The sequence below is a fragment of the Emydura macquarii genome, unplaced genomic scaffold, assembly GCF_026122565.2.
Source record: "Emydura macquarii macquarii isolate MOO-44397 ecotype Brisbane River unplaced genomic scaffold, CSIRO-AGI_Emac_v2 contig_1451, whole genome shotgun sequence".
NCBI classification, from domain to species: domain Eukaryota; kingdom Metazoa; phylum Chordata; order Testudines; family Chelidae; genus Emydura; species Emydura macquarii.
In genome coordinates this window covers 13,293,919-13,313,434 of record NW_027131588.1, presented here as the reverse complement: position 1 = coordinate 13,313,434, position 19,516 = coordinate 13,293,919, and the positions used below count along the sequence as shown (strand labels likewise).

Below are 19,516 nucleotides of genomic sequence, written 5' to 3'. Positions count from 1 at the left end.
AGCAAGTAGAAGGCCTTGACAATAATAAGTTATAAGGCCAGAAGGAATAAAGTAGGGAAGGATGATTGATTCAAAAAATCACAAATGAGATAAAGGAAAGTTTCTAAAAAGGCATGTAACTGATAGGGGTATCTGCAGATGGCTTTAAATAAAACAAAGAGAACCTCTCTGTCTTAAAATAAGCCAGTGTGGCCCTTCTCCAACCTGCACACCAGTGTGAAAGCCCATGAGAATCTAGATACAATGGGAAAACCATTGGGCAGCAAGAAGGAGGGAAGAAAGGGTCTTGGGAAGAAGAAGGATTAAGTCTGGAAATAAGGGTGAACTGTCTCAGATGGGTTTTTTGCTGAAGTCAGTACTTGGCAATGACAGTCCTTGTTTGTTAAAGGGTATAAAAAAGTAAACTCTTACGGGTTCGTTACCAAAAGCTGCCTGACCACGTTGGAGCCAACCAATATGGGTCTAAGAATCCCTGGGTTTATCCCAGTTGTGAGTATCTTGATCAAATCTTTATAAATGTTTTGTTACTGTCTGGATGTAGTAAACTGTTTATTATTTAGCCTTTTTAGGCAAATGTAGAGCAATTATAGAAGTACCATTTGGCCTTTGGATTTAGTAAAGAAATGTATGGTTAAATTAAGTGTTTGGTTCCCCATATTAATAATTTCAAATATTAATAATTCGAACATATGTGATCTTTGTAAATATATCTGACCTCATGCAAAATTAATAATATCATTTAACATTTATATTGGAGTGTCACCTAAAGGCCATAAGGAGGTTGGGCCCCACTGTGCAAAACATTGTACAAGTACATAACAAATGATAATTCCACCCTACAGACCTTACAATCTAAAAAAGAATAATAAACATCTTCAGTGTTAATGTGAGAGGCTTTGTACAGCTTTTCGGTGCTGTTAAGTTTGTGTTGCAATGTCAAGATGTTTCCCTCTGACATCATGAGGTTGTGATGTTTGCAATGCAAATATTGTCCTTCCTAAGGCTCAGTCAACAGGTGGAGTGCTACCCACTCATTCTCAGTAGGAGGTGCAGCTGTATTGTGGTGCATTCCAGCCTGCTTTAACTCCTGATAACGTTTTGCTTTTTAAACTGTGTGCATATTCTCTTCTCATGCTTTCCTATAAAGGCTGCTTGGTCACAGTGTATATGTTATATTTCCCTGAGGCTTTAAGTTATGTTCTAGATCTTCTACTTATCAATATATTACCATTCAGGAGATTAGATCCTAATCTCAGGTCCAGATCACTCCTTCTCAAGGAAAATCCATGAGAAGGGAGCTGAGAGGAAGAAAACCTCCAAAGAGAGTTACCTTCATAAAGTTTCATCTCAAAATGCTCTGGTAGGAGTGGGAAGAGAGGGCAGGATTAGCTTCCCTTCTCCAGAACAGCTGTGTCCAGACCACAGAACTGAGGGATCCATCAAGATCTACAGGAGCCCAAAGGTATCCACACAGCAGCTCCATGATTATGTACCAGGTCTGGGTCTCTGGGGCCTGCTTTGGGATTCCCAGCAATGCAGCTCCACTGGAGTCATACTATCAAACTTTTATAGCCAAAACCTGGGCCTTGGATCCCCCTTAAAGGGGGAAAATCCTCCCTCAGTAGGTATGGGGAAAAGTAATCTAGTCTGAGGACTGATTATAGGTTTCAATGCTCTTTGGGTTCTGATTTAGATACAAACCAGGTTGAAAGTGGCCAAAAGTCATTATTTCATGATGCTCATTCAGCACAGCAGCCTATGCAAAATAACTTATGGTCTCAGTAGATTTTGAAACTGGTGGGAATCCATGTCACAAAAATCCCCATTGCAGATGAGCACTATTTCTGGCAATCTCAGAAGTGAGGCCAGAGTTTGTGCGGGCAAGGACTGACCTCATAATTCCCAGTCCCCCCCATCAATATCTACCACATTTGCAGGTAGGATGAGGAGGTCTGTAGGGTCAGCATTTTACTACACCTGTGTGGATATTTTCAAGGGTTGTGATTGTGATGAGTGCTAAAATTAACTTACATGTAAATAGATATCTGAATGTAATAATGAATGTAGAATGCCAGGAGTGTGGTATCCAACTTAAAACCAAGAGTTAAGATTTTCTTCTGCAGACTTTCAAGAGAAGAAAATGTAATTTTTAAATGATTTGTGAAGCTTTTACTTAATTTTACTGTAGCAGTCTGGCCAACTCTATCCCATTCATTCTTGCAGAGAATGACAACATTTTGCATATTAAATCCAGACACATTTCCTCCTGATTTTCAAACGAGTTGAATGAAAAATAGATGTTGGTGCAGAAATGAGCAGAAACTTCTTAACTAAATTCAACTGATCTCAGCAGAGTCTGGGTGGTATTGAGTTACCGGTGTCGTTGCTGACATTCTTCCCTAGAATGTTTTCATATAAGACTAGATTGCCAGGGCCCTTCTGCAGCTGGGTGGGGGAGTAGGCCCAACCCTACTTCACTGCCCACCTTGTGACTCTGGCCATGTGGGAGGAGTCTGGGCTACTTGTCTGATATTGCCCACTTCAAACAAATGGGCTAGGATGGGCGGGTGGGAAAGCGGGAAGCACTCTGCTTTCTTTTTCATTTCCCTGTGGGTGCTTCACTTTAGGTTTCGGTGCATCCTCACATCATCGATCAGAGATTTTTGCTAGCAGTGCTCGTCCGGGTCATGCATGCACCATAGAGGTCTCGCACAGGGTCCTGTGTGTGCTGAAAAGGGTATCAATGGCACCGCAAGACCGCTATGGTGCATGCGCGACCTGGACAAGCACTACTAGCAAAAATCTCCGATCGATGATGCAAGGACACACCGACACCTAAAGTGGAGCACCCACAGGGACAAAGTTACTGCACAAGGTGAGCAACCCTCTCTTCCTTTCTCCCCCAACTCATTGTCCAGAGTACCTGGCTAAGCATACAAAGAGGAGTAAGGTGAATCTGGACAGGGTATAGTTTCCTATTCCCTTCCCAGAACAAGAGAAGAACAAGCAAGTAAGAAGTCCCTATTGGGCTACTCTGAGTTTGAATGCCTAAATAGCCAACACTGTAAAAATGGCCCCCTCCCATTTGCAGCTGGGCAGAAGACATCAGCCCATCTTACCAAAGGCAGAACTGCATTTGTGACCTCCATATGCAATTACTCCGACATTGTCTATCTAAAAATGAAACTGCACCCTGTGAAAACTCGTGCAAAGTGCCACAGTCCAGTATAAAGCATGCCCAACGAGGGCCAGGATCTAGCCTTAAGTTTAACAGAGCCCAGATATAAATATAAGAGTGAGGGATGCAGAGACTTCTCTACACCTGGTGTAGGTTCTGGAATACAACACGGTAAGTCCCACCTCCAAACTAATGCATTCCCCAAAGAACTCATAAAGAAGGAAAAGGAAGTAAGGCCTTGAAGGTACCAACCTATTAAAGTGTGAAGGGGAAAAAGTAATCTGACCGACTCCAGGGCACACATAGGCTTTTAACCCTGTACTCTCCCCATATGCTCCAATGATGGGCCCTTAGCTCTCTATAATCTATGCATGTGGAGAGTAGGAGTGTGAAGTACATGGTGATCCTGAAATAACAATGTACTTTTCTTCTGAAGTAGGGGGTATTTAGTAGCTAAACTATTTCAGATTTCAAACAACCTATTGTTTCAGGGTATCTGAAATGCTCCCACAGCAAATGGATTCTGTTCTTTTTCAACTCGACATTTTCATTGCAACTTCCATTAAAGTGAAATGAAATAGACACCTGCTGTATAATTTTGTCAATATCTTTTAAAATGCCTGAATTAATGGAATATGATTGTCCCCATAGATGAAAAGGAGTTAGAGATTTACAAATCATTTGAAGATTTAATTTCCATCCTTTGGAGGGGGTGGGGGAATCACATTCGTGAAACAATTTTTTTTAGGAGAAAAAAGATAAATTGCGTATATTTTCCTTATAAAACATTATTTTCCTATTCTTCTACATTCTTTTTATACTTAGGAACAAATTATGGTTATTCTGCTTGTCAGCTGGCGGGGCACTCAGGGAACCTCTTCCTTCTCCAGTGCACGTGTTCCAAAGCCAGCAATCCTTTGACGCCTTGCACACATTAGACCAAATTCTTCTCTCATTCTCTCCAGATTTACACAGTGTTATTTAAAGCATCATTGGCCTCCCTGGATGAAAGGAGCTAGGTGAACTAGCATTCTCCCTGCATAGGGGCATACCTGCTTTGGGCTATGGTTATGCTTTCCCCATACACCATTTAGGATAAGGGGAGAGAGGTTAGGCTTATGGTTAAGGCACTGGTCAGGAGTTCTGGCTTCCATCCCCAGGTCTACCATGGACTCCTTGGAGAAGTTTTTAGTCTCTCCATGCCTAATTTCCCCATCTGTAAAATGGGGACAATAATCCTGCCTTTTTTCAACTCTTTGTCCATCTTGTCTATTAAAATTATAAAATTTTTAGGATGGAGCAGTCTCTTCCAGAGTATTTGGACAGCACTTAGCACACTGGGTTCTAGTTCTGATTGGGGCCTTAAAGACATTACTGTAATACAAATAAATAACAACAACATTAAACTAACAATCTCCAGGGCATTTAATTTATGTAATTTCAAGTTTAACTCGCAGCGATTTTCCTTCTTTTGACATTTTTATTTTCGTTCTTTTCACAGTGGCAGAAGATAGGTGCTTTTGAAAATGTTACCCTTCATCCCTATCTGATTTAGGGCCAGATTTTTAAAAGCATTAGGTACCTAAGATGAATATAAGTATTTAATGGGATTTCTCCCACTGAGGTTCTTTTGAAAAATCTCATTAGGTGATTGCCTGTGTCTTCAGGCATCTAAATATGTTTTGAAAATCAGGCCTATGTCCCATCTTCACAAGTGACTTAGGAGTCTAAATCCCATTGAAAGTACATAGGGTTTAGGCTCCTAAGCTTCTAAGGGCATTTCTACACTACAAACTTAAGTTGACCTAACTTACATCAATGTACAGTCACCATAGTAATGGCTTGTGCATGTCTACGCTTTGCTCCTTATATTGGCAGTGTGTATCCTCACCAGGACCACTTGCAGCAATTAGTCAATGTGGGCCATTGTGGGATAGCTTCTGAAAGGTAGCAACGGTGTCTATAGTGACACTGCGCTGAGCTAACTGCATCAACATTGATCCTATGCCTCCCATGAAGGTGGAATTATTAAGTCAGTGTAACCGGCTAGTTATGTTGGCAGAATCAAAATTTTAGAGAAAACAACGAGAGTGCTGTAGCACTTTAAAGACTAACAAATTTAATTTCTGCAGGCATAAGCTTTCATGGGCTGCAACCCAGTTCGTCAGATGCAAGAAATAGAAATCAGATGGGGGTATGTATATACATCCAAGGGTAAGGAACAACAATGGGGAGAGTAGGTGTTAGGAAAGTCCATTCAGTTAGAGTAGATGAGGCCTATTCATAACCATTGATTAGAAGGTGAGAATGTGTGAACAGTGACAATTACTTGTAATGAGATAACCATTCCAAGTCCTATTCAGACCCAGTCTGATTGTGTTAAGTTTGCATGCGAGATCCAGCTCTGCAGTTTCTCGCTGAAGTCTTGTTTTGAAGTTTTTTATAGAATTATGGCAACTTTCAAGTCAGCTACAGTGTGTCCTGGGAGATTGAAGTGCTCTCTGAGTGGTTTGTGGATGTTACCATTTTTTATGTCTGATTTGTGTCCCTTTATTCTTTTGCGTAGTGACAGTCCAGTTTAGCCAATGTACATGGCAGAGGGTCATTGCTGGCACATGATGTCATGTATTACATTAGTAGATGTGCAGGTGAATGAGCTCCTTATGGTATGGCTGATGTGGTTAGGACCTGTGATGGTGTCACTAGAGTCAATGTGCGGGCAGAACTAGCAATGGGGTTTGTTGCAGGGATAGGTTCCTGGGTTAGTGTTCTTGTTGTATGGTGTACAGTTGCTGGTGAGTATTTGCTTCAGGTTGGGGGGCTGTCTGTAAGCAAGGATAGGTCTGTCTCTCATGACTTGAGCGAGTGAGGGATCATCTGCTAGGATAGGTTGTAGATCCTTAATGATGTGTTGGAGAGATTTTAGCTGGGGGCTGTAGGTGATGACCAGAGGTGTTCTGTTGTTTTCTTTGTTGGGTCTGTCCTGTAGTAGGTGACTTCTGGGTACCCATATGGCTCTGTCAGTTTGTTTCTTCACCTCTCCAGGTGGGTATTGTAGTTTTAAGAATGTTTTATGGAGATCCTGTAGGTGTTTGTCTCTGTCTGAGGGATCAGAGCAAATCCAGTTGTATTTTAGAGAAAAATAAAAAATGGTAACATCCATAAACCAGTCGGAGAGCACTTCAGTCTTCCAGGACACTCTGTAGCTGACTTGAAAGTTGCCATACTTCTACAAAAAAACTTCAAAACAAGACTTCAGCGAGAAACTGCAAAGCTGGAACTCACATGCAAACTTGACACAATTAAACTGGGTCTGAATAGGACTTGGAATGGTTATCTCATTACAAGAAGTAATTGTCATTGTTCACACATTCTCACCTTTTAATCAATTGTTGTGAATAAGCCTCATCTACTCTAACTGAATGGACTTTCCTAACACCTACTCTCCCCATTGTTGTTCCTTACCCTTGGATGTATATACATACTCCCTATCTGATTTCTATTTGTTGCATCTGAGGAAGTGAGTTGCAGCCCACGAAAGCTTATGCCTGCCGAAATTAAATTTGTTAGTCTTTAAAATGCTACAGGACTCTCATTGTTTTTGCTGTATACAGACTAACACGGCTACCCCTCTGGGGAATTTTAGTGTAGACCCTTACATAGCTAGGTCGACATAAGCTGACTAGTGTCAACTTAACTCTGTAGTGTAGACCAGGGTGAAGACACTTTTGAAAAACACACACACACAAATAGGAAAAAATGTGGGTTTTTTTAGTTTTCTTAAATAAAGTAATCTTTTAGGTCTGCTTTATGATGGATGAAGAAGAAGGTGGGGGGCACCAGAAGCACAGAAGCACAAGTCCAGAGTATCCCAATTTTGTGTGTGTGTGAGTGTATTAACCTAAGCAGGTCACCTTTAAATATCATTTCACTTCAGTGTTTCATATATTAAATTAACCTGTATCCCTTTCACATCAATTGGATGTATTTATTTTCATTGCAGAGCAAGAGAGAGGATGAAAAGAGATGAATTGTCTACAAAATTAGAAGGATAGGCGGTTTTATCACACCTTGTATTTTATTTGATGGGGACATTATGTGTACACAGTGGGTAGATTTTAAACCAACTTATTCCCCCATGTGAACCACCTGGATCTTGGGTCACTGGACACAGGAGTAAGTGTGGCTATGAATCTGATAACTTACTCCCTGGAGTATATGGGTGGGGAATGGGTTGAGCCTTCGTTTCACCCTTTGCTTGCTGGCCATGACACCTGAAACAGCTTAGGGATGGGTGCTGTATTTCACTTCTGGAATAGGTCAGCACTAAATTACTTGTAACCACTGTGAGCAAGAAGGGAGCAGAGGAATTGTGACCCCTAAGTTCGTCACTGAGTTACAATGCCTCCTTGGTGTATTCATGAGGTGATGCAGTTTGTGAGCTACCCTTTGATTAGGGATTTATTTGAAGGCACAATCTAGCCCAGTGAAAGTGGGACACGAATGTTTTAAATTTATGCCAAAGAAAAGTGAATGCCCTTTTGTTTTGTAAACAGATTCTCTGGCTGCCATTTTTTCAGTTTTACATAAATCTGAAACCGAGATCATCCAAACAATATTATAACCAAGGATAAAAAGAGATAAGAGGCTTTTAGCAACTCCGTATTTACAAGTCTCACTCCCTTCAGATCCATCTTTTAGTACCCCTTTTCAAATGTAAATTGAGCCAAAGAGTCTGGCAGTTTGTCCCACTAAAGGGTGTTTTGTGCATCTTGAACTACTTGGCACACTTCTAATGACAGGAAACGAGAGTAGGGACTGGGGAGCAGGGGAACAGTAGAAAAAAATCTATGCTTTTAAAATTGACAAAATTGCCTATTTCCAGGAATGTCATGAATAATCAGTAGAACGTTAAGTGCCAGTAAGAAGTTATTCCCAGTTGCTGACAGGTCTTTGGTAGTCTCACAACTCATCTTTACACTCCAGTGGAGTTCATGCTTAAACAGAGGTGAACAAGGGAAATCTGCAAAGATACCTGACATTAGTAACTGCAAGGGCAGAAGGACTAATGACATGACAAATAGCAAGCTTTTCAATTTTGTTTGATACTGGGCTGCTGTCTCCAAACAGCAGAAGTAATAACTTTATTTTAAGTCTTGCATTTTTATAAACACTCTACCACATCACCCCCTTAGCTGACAGATCTGTGTAAGCTGTTTAGGAAGATAGCTAAGCAGAGCTGCTTAAAAACAACAGCTTTTTTGTTTTTTCAGTTTTCAGTTTGTTTTCTTACATCCTGATTTCAGCAACTTATGGTGTGAAAACCTAGGACCTGATTCTTATTTGCAGCAGTGTGAAGGACCCTTAAATGTGTAAATGAGAATCAAGCCCATAAAGTGTGCAAGGTTAGTGTCCTTATTTTAATACTGTTATGAAGAGCCAGATTGTGGACTTGAACTGCTCCCCAGGAGTGCTCTGGTTTGTGAGATCCCTCACCACTACCTGGTCCAGAATGGGACATTTTATGAAGGCCTATTCATGCATCCATTGCCCATCCAAAATATACATTTGGGACAGACTCTCAGCTGATATAAATCTGATTAGGTCCATAGACTTCACTGGAACTTTGCAGATTTCCACCAGCTGATATTTTGGCTGTGCAAAGAATGCAGGATTGGGCTCAAGTACTGTTAGTCACTTAATTGTAGAATTACTGAATAATTTCTCAGTAATTTTTATAAAAGAACATACTGCACCTCTATTGTATTCTTTCTCATTATGCAGTGAAGTAAATCTCGGGGAATGGCAGATTTTTGGGAGACTTATTTCCATCTGAAAGAAATCAATTAAAATTAATAAGGAGCTGCTCGAGAGAGGGGCTTCAAAACATAAGCCTATATCAACACATGGTGGAGGTAGAAAAAAAAAGTTAGAAGAAAGACTCTGGAGCTAAATTTAAGACTTCAAATGACTGTGAAAAGGTATTATAGCCTAAGGTCATCTCTAATCTGAGATCTCTATTCCCACAATGGTTACATGACATTTATGCATGGATATGCAAACTGCATGAAATCAGTACTCCTTAACATTTAAACTCAGTGTGCAATGGGACAATTGCATCCCAAAGGCAACAAGGGAAAAACAGGAATGAATGAACAGATGACTTTGATTCTTGACTATAAGACTGCATATTTTATGACAAGTTGGGTGCACGCACATCAGAATAGTCCCCAGGCACAGTAGCGAGACCCAGGTATAGAGCTGGCACTTACAGAGCCCTGGGAGAATTCTCACTAATGTTTTCATCGCTGAAAACTAAAAATCTTAGAACTGCTGGGAATTATATGAAAAAAAACAAAACAAAACTATTTTTAACTCTTATTTTTTCCATCTTTACTGAGATACACTAGATATCTTAAGACTTTTATTGTTTATGCAGCCAGCAAGTGCACTCCTACCAGGTACAGCAACATTTTCTTTTGATTGGTTTTCTGCCATTTATGGTAACTACCCAGCTCCATGGAAGTAAATGCAGTTACGTCGATGTAGGTCATCTGAGTTTCTGGCTCACTATTGTCTTTTTTTTCTTTCTCACCCCAGCCATCATGAAAAGTACCAAGGTACACAATGAGCAGCAATACACATTTCCTCATCATTGTGCTGCTTCTATCCTGCCCTGCAAGGTCTATCCTAAGGGTAAGACATTAGTTAATTTCCCATTCATCTTTGGACTCTGTGGGGCCTAGTCTATACTACGTAGTTAGGCCAATGTAAGCTGCCTTGCATTGACCTAGTCGTGGAAGGGTCTTCTCTTAAATTTGGCTCTTGCCAATGTAAGTGTCTTTCTACGCTGATTTAGTAACATAACCTCCCTGAGCAGTGCAGTGTCGATGTAATTAGGCCAATGCGGTGTCAGTGTACTGCACTGCTTGTGGTGAATTTTAGTGGCCTCCAGGAGCCCCACACTGACAATGCAATCGATAGAAGCACTCCTGGTAAGGACATGCACAGGACCCAAGTATAATTTTTTTGTGCCCAGTACAAAATTTTCACACAGGCCCCCTCCCGTAATGGGGGTTGCAGCCTGGGCCTGGCCCCCACAGGACCTCTGGGTCCCGGTAAAGTGTACCCTTTCTTCCCCCCCATGTGGGGGCCCTGGACGAGCCCCCCCCCCGCCCCACCCCTGACATACGGAGCCAACTGTGCACACAGACAAGCGATTTAATAACTGTGGTGGCTGTATACCGACATATGTTAGGACGACATAATTTGTAATGTAGACATGGCTTGGGAGAGATCTTCAGGAAGTGTCAATTGGTATAGTTCAGGAGCGGCTCGTCATCCTAGGCAAGTGAGGCACAGCCTAACCAAGAATTCTCAAAAGCTACAGAATACATTTTGCATATTCTGCTTTGATTTAAATGTCAGAACTTACACTATCCAGTAGTGAAACACAACGCTAGGAGGTTAGAAGAATGTGGTGCTGTGGGAGGCTCAAATTTGCCATGCCCAGGAGTCATTTTATAAGGGTGTTGCTGTGGTAACCACTGCTTGGTGAGGCATGACAAGACTGCAGCAGTTAAGCCTGGGCTGCAGGGAATTTGCAGGCAGTGCGAATGGGACTTGTGACTCCTTGGCCCCCTTCCGATGGAGGATGGACTCCATGCGTATGTGCAAACAGCTGCCAAGCCCACCTCGTGCTTTGCCCCCTGTGCCAATGTGGGTAGCAGTGGTGGTGATGGCCCAGCTCCTGGGTCCATCTGCTGCTGCTTCACTATAAATATGATAAACTTTTAGAAGCTATTCAATTATACATTGGGCAAAGGTGGAAATAACTCTTTTGTGATTTGTGCCTCACCTGTCAAAAAAGTCAAGAGCCACCACTGGTGCAGTTCTACTGACTTTAGTAGAGTTATACCAATTTACAGGAGGTGAGAATCTGGCCATTTGTGAAGATTGGCAACAATACAAGTGCTAATGAAGGTGTTTGTGCGAGATAGATATTTGTCTAGGAACTGGACTGGAAGCAATATTCATTTCTCATAAGCCACCAAATAACCATCAAATGGTAGCAACTTTTTAAGTACTATTGACCTAGTCTGGATTCAAAACTCTGGAGGACTGAAAATTTCCTCCTCATGACAAGTGAATATGAATATTCAAAGGGTATACCTTGCCACATTACATGTGATTGTGAGATTCGCAACAAGCTTCAGATTTGATGGTAGCACAAGTGGTAGCAGTTGGAAAACGTGACTTGTGTTGCAGTAGTTCTCCAATGTGGTGAAACCAGCTGCTGTTTGGCTAGAGGTATTTTAATATTAATGACTTCAATGTAAAATATGATGATTTATGAACGGAGCTCAGCAAATGATTCACAACAAACTTTATTTGACAAATTGGCCTTGTTTGCTATTTGAGGATTGTCCACAAACTATTGCAGCAGGATAAGGGGCCTAAAGGTTTTCTTGTTTTGTTTATTTCATGAATATAGGGATTTCAGTTGCATACCAAAACTTCACCTTCAAGAATATTTGCATATGAACAAAATTTGATTTGCATGAATTTTCCCCCAAAATCTAATGACCAGCGACATAAGCTATCCTTAAGCAAATGCAAAGGGGGGTGTGAACCCATCTTGAAAGATTTTCTATTGTTGGATCAACTATAGATGAAAAGAGGTGAGCTGTTAGCTAATTTGCACTCACAGGTTGCTCAATAAGCTCTTCCTTGTGTTTGCAGTAATGTTGTTCTTAATTTTAAAATGCTTGTGATCGGCAGTTTGTATTTAAGATCTGGACTCTTGGAATGTGGAGTAGCTGCTATTGTTAAGTAAGGTGGAACTGGGATGTAGTAGCACAGACCAAAAGTCAGCCTCCATTTTGGAAGACAGGGTTCTGTACTGCAGTGGGCAAAAGAGATTGTAGCTGTTAGGGCAGCGGTTCCCCCAATCTTGGGGTCGCGACCCCATTCGGGGTTGTAACTATAGAAAATGAGGTCACAATGACGTTCGACGGCTCCCAGCCAGGAGCACTGGGCAGTGCAGGGCAGGGCTCTGGCCCCTTCGGAGCAGCAGCAGCGCCGGCCCAGCCGAGTCACAGGCCAGCGGCCTCACTCCTCCCCTTTAACTTTGTGTCCTCCCCACCTGCATACCACCTGCATACCCAGCATACCTGCATACCCTGCATACCCAGCATACCTGCATACCCAGCTTGGGTGTGATCACAATATTGTGGATGGGACCTAAGTGAGATGAATGACGACAATTACTGCAAGGCACTAAAGAGGTGCAGCATAACAAAACTTGCAGCCCAAGGGAAAAGGAATAACGTGACTTTAAGTCATTTTGTATCCTCTGGTGTCTGGGATGATCTGGGAGCCAGAGACACCCATGGCAAAACTGAGACAGCACCAGGGAACAGCCTACATTACAGCAGTCTGTTCTGGATACCTATACATAGCAGTAGTGCCCAGAATCTCTGCAGTGTGCCCCCTTCCCACACTTTTAAGTCTTAATTTAGCAACCATGAAATCTAGGGTTGTTTAACAGTGTGACCGCACAGTAAATACAATCCACAGTTAAAGCAAAAATAATAAATAGCAGATAAATGGATTTAATAGCTATTTTAGGCTTTGTATTCAATGGTGTATTTTTTATTTAAAAAACGTTAACATGATTTTAAATGTTTTAAATGAAAAATATAAATACCATAAGCATTGCAAAGCCCTGACTTGTCTGCTGGGGCTGCCAACAATTTTCAGTGTTTAAATGGGGTCACGCTGAATAAAAGGCTGGGAAACTTTGTGTTAGAGGCTTACGGTGGTCTCTTATTGCTGTGTCGTGCTGTTTTAATAAAAATTATGTAACTGTCAAATACAAGTCCTCTGTGACTTAATAGGATCACCACCCCTGCAGTGGGCTTGGGAAAGATGGAGTGCCAGCTGGATTGGTTGCCTTGTTTTGTGGAGAACTGGCCATGGGGTTTGGTGTTGATTGGCATTTCTGAATATGGTAGAAGGGCAGTTGTGTTTGAGAAACAGAGCCAGAGCTGGGGCTTCTCTAAGAAGATTCATACCAGGCCCAACCTGTTGGGAACACCTAGCTTTTTCATCCTGATCAAAAACACAGTCCGTGCTGTGTAGGATAAAAATTCTTCCCATGCCTGAGTTTTGACCTTAATTACAAACTAGCTTATACCAACACGACAGAAATGGCACCCCAAACTTTCTGTCTGGTTTGGCTGCTATCAGGGTCCCTCCTTGAGGATTGTTCATTCTAGGCTGTATCTGCCCAGAAAGCTTCCTTCATATTCAGGCTGGAGTTCATGTCTCCCACCAGCTGCATTGAGTCAATAGGAATCCATCTGCCAATTCCTACTTCCAGCACCTGCTAACTGTGTTATTGATCTAACTGGTGATCCAGGGCCTGAAGTCAATGAGAATCTTTCCCATTTAGTAAGAGTCTTTAGTTTAGCCAAAAATTTAACCGTAAACTAGAGGCAAGTGAAGAAAACAGTGGAGAAGACTTGATTTGCCCATAGGACAGTCAGCTGTCCAATTTCTATTAATTTGATTGCTAGATTTATGTATAAACCACAGTCAAGCCACCACTGTTGTGTAGTGTTGGTGTCACAAAATGACTGCCATGCTGCACATTAGAGGTGGCTATGCTATAGTAGTATGTGAGGTGATCTCTAAGATGAAATGCTGTAAAATGTCTTAACGCTTGCGAGGGATACAGTTGGCCAGGATCTGATATTCTTATTATCACTGATTGATAACTTACTTTGCTACTAGTCCCACTGAAATCAAGGGGTTTCTCAAAGAGTCATGTACTACTCAGAGTAAAGTTGGCAGAATATAACCCTATATAAACCAGTCAACAATAAAAATCCGATGTCTCTACTTTTGGTGACATGAATAGCACCCCCAGTACCATTCTTACCTGCACTGTCGCCTAACAAATGGAGTATAACCAATTGTCTCCCTAGATACTCGATCTCTAGAAGACGGTGCACTTCTGTAGAGGACATTATTGTTCAGATTTGGTGTTATTCCTTGAAGTGTCATTGCTGGACTTGCTGACTCTGGGAATGACACTACCCATGGTAACAGAACCTCTTGGAAAAGAACAAAGTTTAATAACAGTAGGTCAGATCAGCAGCAGGTGTAAATCAGCACATCTCCTATGAAATCAGTGGGGCTGCACCAACCTTCTATAACTAGGGAGTTTGCCTAGTATAGAAGACTTTAAAATAATACTTTAATACCCAGCTTTAATGAAATCATCTTTCAGATTTGTCTAAGATACGATGTCTACAGGGGTGGAAGATAATGCATAAATGACTTTGTGCTGTCTATTTCCTTCTATCTTTCTTTATTCCACCCTTTCTTTCTCACTTTCTCTCTCTTTTTCTCTCCTTTGTGCTTACAAGCAGTAATAGAGTAATTAATCATCTGATATTCCTGGTTTGACAGCTTTGCCCTCTGCTGACTACATTTATATTTCATCAGGCAGGGCCTGTTTTGCCACATCCTCTGGCTTGTCATAACCTGCCCAGTAATTCTCAGGGCCATCAACTATTCCGCTCAAGCAGCATTATGCATCTGCTCAAGAATGATTATCTAGCTGGAGAAATCAATAAACTGAAGCTCTATTAATAACACACATTATAAGGGAGATGCCAAAATGACTGTCATGTTCTCTCGTGTGTGAGTACTGCCTTAACAGAGAGAGAGCTGTCAGAAAACCATTAGAATTAAATCATCCTGACACCATCATTCTAGTTTCTTTAATAGCGGGGTGTCAGCACCTCAATATTTCCCTGCACTAATAGATTTCTGGGAGGAAATAAAAGTTCACCATGTTGAATGAGAGACTTTTGAAGCTTAAGATTTGGTGTGATACAAAATGAAAGCAACAGAACAACTTATTATCTGTTGCCCGAGGGTCACTGTTACAGACTAGCGATTCAAGCACTGATCTGAGAGGCATTTGGATGCATGTCTGCTTGGTTACAATCAGGGGAACTCTCAAAAAGATTAATATCAGAATAAAATTGAAAATTGCTTATTGAAATCACTGCAATTTAAATTCATCCCTTTCTCTAGCTGTTGTACATTTGCTCTCAAAGGCTGATGGTACAGTAGCATAGTGCATTTCAGGTAAGAGCAGATGTCTCCATATGATCTGTGAGGAAGGTCACATGTCCTTCTATTTGAAAGGCAAAACTCCCCCTAGTCCAAATCTCCATCTTTCATTCCAGGGGATGATAAAACTGGAGTGTTTTGACTCGGTCATCCACTGTGAATATTACATGCCTCTCACAGCAGCCCAGTCACAATCATGGATGTGGAATTTCTAACCCAGTACTTAGCAGGTGATCCAGACTACCTTTCAAGCCCTCTGGTAAAGAGGAATGAAAGGAAAGTACTTGTATCATTTTGAAGCATTCCTGAGGATATATTTCACAGCAGACGATAGAGACTTGCACTAACATTTAGGTTCTTTCTCCCTTTGTATTTGCTTTTAAAGATTAAATGCTGGTCTGTGATCCTGATGGAAAAGATGCCTTCACTCAGCAGGATTTATTTATTTATCTAATTCTTAGACAAGGCATGCACAGAAAACGAGGTTGTCATTCAAATTGTGGGAGAACAGATGCTGGTTCATTAGTTTAAAAGTTGAAGATACAATTCTCCCAGTTTTCATGGATGAAAAATAGCTCCACTAAACTTTCTGAAGTGGAAGAGAGGCAAAAACACAACTTAATACCTGGAAGCCCTAACTGAGATGAAGGCCCCTTTTTGCTAGCCATTGTGTGTACATGTGATTAGAGGCAGTCCCTTCCCACTCATCTTACAAGCTAAAGAGGCATGACCGACAAGGAAGTATTAACTCCATTTTACATATAAGGAACTGAGGCACTCAGGAAATCTATAGCAAAACAGTGAATTTAAATTGAATCCCAGGCCAGAGCTTTCCCCATAAATCCATCCTTCCTTGATTTGGGCAGAATTGGCCAGGGGGATTGGTGTTCATTGGCATTTCTCTTGGGAGTTGCACAAAACCCATTTGTTTGAATCTACTCAAAACCAGGAAAAAAATAGCAGTTTCAACCAATGTTTTCCATGAGATTCTGGATTTGTTCAAACCCAAAACTCAATGGGAATCTCGGGGGTATGTGAGCTGACATGAATCAAAACATAAAAAGGTTGAATTCAATGAACAGAAAATGTGGAGTTTCACACAGCCACAGTAACTGGCTTTAGTTAAAGGCATTGCTTGCAATATTTAGCACCTGCAACTCTAAAACATTGATCACTTTGAGCACAGTAGGAAAAGGAAGTTGAGAGAAGGGGAAATAAACTGAAAATAGAGACTATTGGCATAGTTTCAGGAGTTTCTGTAAAGGCACTTTACGATGCACAAAGAGTGAAGGTAGTGAATGCTGGGGGGGAACAGAGTCTGGGGACTAAGTGGGTGGAAGGAGTTTAGTTGAAGCTAGAGTGATTTATGAGCATGATCACTTTTGTGATCTTACATGATTTTGTATCCCAGTAGGGCAAATGTATCCTGTGATGACATTAATCATTTTAAAGATATACTTTGGGCCTTGATTAGGCGTCCCAGTTTTGAAAAGAGAAAACAAACACATTGGAAATATTCCTCCTTGTGTCTAGCTTGTGTAAGGTCATTCAGCATAAGAGCAGCTTGCAAAGTACATACTCCTCCCTGTATTACCCTCTCCAGTAAACTGATGTTTAATTGTAGTGCACTCATGAACTGGGTCATAAAATAACAATTAAAAAACTCGCAACACATCACTTAGACTCAAAACAAGGTGTCCAGCCTTTAACACAGAGTGCAGTGCTGTTAATTCATCACAAAAAAGGCAGAGATAAGGAAATACACAATCTAGAGTATCAAAAGGAAATACCAGCATGTAAAAATATTACAGAATGGGTTAGGAAACTGGGATTTGTACCCATTGTGGTTGCATGAGGCAGACCATTGTAGGAGATGTCCCTCCTCCCAGTAGTCTAAGCATCAGCAGTAAAGGCATTATTTCTTTTGTCATTAGGAAGGAGGTAGCAGAGGTGAGAATTGCCTCATTGGGAGGGGATGACCAAGAAGGACTTTGTGCCAGAGGAAATGACAGATTCTTGTGCATCCCACCAGTGAGCATATGTTGCAAGTCTCCCACTCTGCCCAGTCCACAGAGGATATGAGTTTGTTACCACTCCATCTAGGGAGCCTTAGCTCAAACTATAGCAGTTCATGCTTTCAGATTTAGTGATCCCCAGTTTCTGCTGATGGCAGCCACCACACTTGGACATCCTTCAAAAATATGTAAGGCAGTCATTGAGTTGGAGAGATACATTGCAGGGGGCGGGGGAGAGCAATGGATCTATCATACTCACGCAGCTGAAATATTCAATGATAATAATACTACTTAGCTAGTGTTCCTATTTGTTTGCATGTCATTTGACTAAAAAAATAGCTAAACTAAACAAAAAAGTATTTATGTGTCAACAGGGTTGATGTATGCATGATGACTGAAATAGAGGAGCACATGAGATATCTGTGAGATTTGAATAGTGAGTAGAGATGTGTTTATTGAAATCTGCCATATTGCAGACCCACAATGCACTGCTTTGAATGTTGACACAAGCGTGGCGAGTGTGGACACACGAGCCCAGCACAAAAAGCGTGGTGTGTACATGCTCCAGTGACTTCTAAAAATTGGCAGGTGAAAGTCAACTTTAAGTAAGTCGACTTCACTCTGCAATGTGATCACTGCAGACACTTTTATTCATTCTGAGTAGCACCTTGATCCAAAAGTAGTTCCGTTAACATCATTATGGAACTATTTGTGTAGTAAAGTATTGTTCTAACATAAAAGGAAAAAATGTGGTCCAGAATGTATATAAGACCTACATCAGTAGAATATAACTAATTTCTATTGTGGTTTATTCCTTTTTTACTTTAGTCATAATTGAGTGCTAACACTTCTGCTGTGTCTAGATATCTGAGAACCTTCTCAGGCTCCTACATGCTGGTTCATTCTGAATTCAACCTGTGTTCATGAGGAAAGGTTACATGATATTTTCCAATACTCTCTTACCTCACTTTTGTTAAAAACAAACATGTATGTGAGAAGCCCAGATCCCTGTATGCTGCCTAAGAGTTTGCAGCATAATCGGACTATGGGAAAATTAGGTTTAATTAAACTCAGACCTTCTCAAACTTTGGGGCCCATCTACATTGAGGGCAGATCTGCCTAACCTTCTGGCAAGACACAAAAAGTCATTGCAAACTGACATTTGTATGGTAATGTCCAATATGAATATGTATATATATATGATGGATCGTATTCTGCTCTCAGAAACGTGCCTGCCTTTCTCATTTACATCAATGGGGTGAGCGGGTGTAAATGAAAGCAGAATTTGGCCCGATGTGGTCTAAAGTACCATTATCTCCCCATAGAGGTTTTTCAGTAAGCCCGTAAAAAGAAGGGGTGGGGGTGAACTATTACAGCAGATAAGATTTTTTTTTAATTAAACTAAATTAATATACTCTTGCACTGCACTATTTAAAATTCAAACTAAATTAATAAATACAGTAATCATATCTGGGTTGAAAAGAATGAATAGATAATTCAGTATGTCCTTCAGTTTCAAGGAAAATATTAACTCTTACCTTTTCACATATCTGTGACAGAGATGATTAGGAAAAATGTGAGATTTGTCAAAACTTCTGCACCTTTTAGGATTCCTTAGGGTTAAGAACCAATTTTCTAGACACCTGGCTCAAGCTGATAAATTCCGATCTGGATCTAGATCCAGGGGTTGAGTTTTCTGCAATCAGGGACTTTGGGTTGTCCTAGTAGAAAGATAAAGGGTAACATTTTTAGAAGTGCCTAAGTGATTTAGAAGCCAGAGTTCCAGTTTCAGAAGTGACCTATACACTTAGGGCCCAGCTCCTCAAAGGTATTAAGGCACCTAACTGTTAATATCAATGGGATCTAGGACCCTAAGGGCTTGTCTACATGACTGTGAATCTACAGTGCACCAGCTTGTGGCACAATCTCTCACTACGTGGATACAGTGAAAAACTGGAGCGTGGCTTAGTGCACTGTGCTTTGAAGCAGCAATATGCCAAGCTGCACTCTGAGACTTTCACTGTGCTGTAGCAGTGACCACATGGGATGTTACTGTTTGGCAAGCTGGTGAACTGTAGAGTCAAAGGCTGGTTTGCCGTGCAGCCAGCCACCCATATGGTGATGACAGTCCTCAGCCATAGGTGCTTCTGTCCCTGTGAATTGTTCAATAAGT

At 41.2% G+C, this 19,516-nt stretch overlaps 1 long non-coding RNA gene across 1 annotated transcript in view; it reads right to left on the bottom strand.

Annotated features, from left to right (window-relative positions):
* Positions 1-19,516, bottom strand: part of LOC137156549 (uncharacterized) — a 71,474-nt gene that overhangs the window by 24,665 nt on the left and 27,293 nt on the right. Inside the window, exon 2 of the long non-coding RNA XR_010920810.1 lies at positions 18,882-19,064. This is a non-coding gene — a long non-coding RNA (uncharacterized lncRNA). The remainder of the gene's footprint in view (positions 1-18,881; positions 19,065-19,516) is intronic.